We start from the raw sequence: 303 nt of genomic DNA on the forward strand, positions 1-303 counted from the left end.
AGTCTTGGTGGGAGGGGATTTGCAGGTTTTAATGTCGATTTGGTTTTACTGGGAATGTTGCTTTCCTCCACTAGGGTCTTGGTTCTTTGTGCGATTGTATTAGTCCGATCTTTATCAAGCTTTTTGTATGCTTTGTCCGAGAGAAGGTTCTTCATCTTTTTCTTGTAGTCTGATGTATTTATGACTACTGTCGTGTTGCCTTTGTCGGCTGGGAGCACGATGATGTCTATGTCCTTGTTCAGGTCTTGAAGGGCCAATCGCTCTTGTCTAGTGATGTTTGGTGGAGGGGGTTTGGCTTTGGAG

General features: G+C 44.6%; 1 protein-coding gene across 1 annotated transcript in view; it reads right to left on the minus strand.

The window, feature by feature from the left end:
* Positions 1-303, minus strand: part of LOC108724458 (mevalonate kinase-like) — a 4,063-nt gene that overhangs the window by 2,083 nt on the left and 1,677 nt on the right.

This window comes from Mycetomoellerius zeteki, unplaced genomic scaffold, assembly GCF_001594055.1.
Source record: "Mycetomoellerius zeteki isolate Tzet28-1 unplaced genomic scaffold, Tzet1.0 scaffold3, whole genome shotgun sequence".
Lineage (NCBI taxonomy): Eukaryota > Metazoa > Arthropoda > Insecta > Hymenoptera > Formicidae > Mycetomoellerius > Mycetomoellerius zeteki.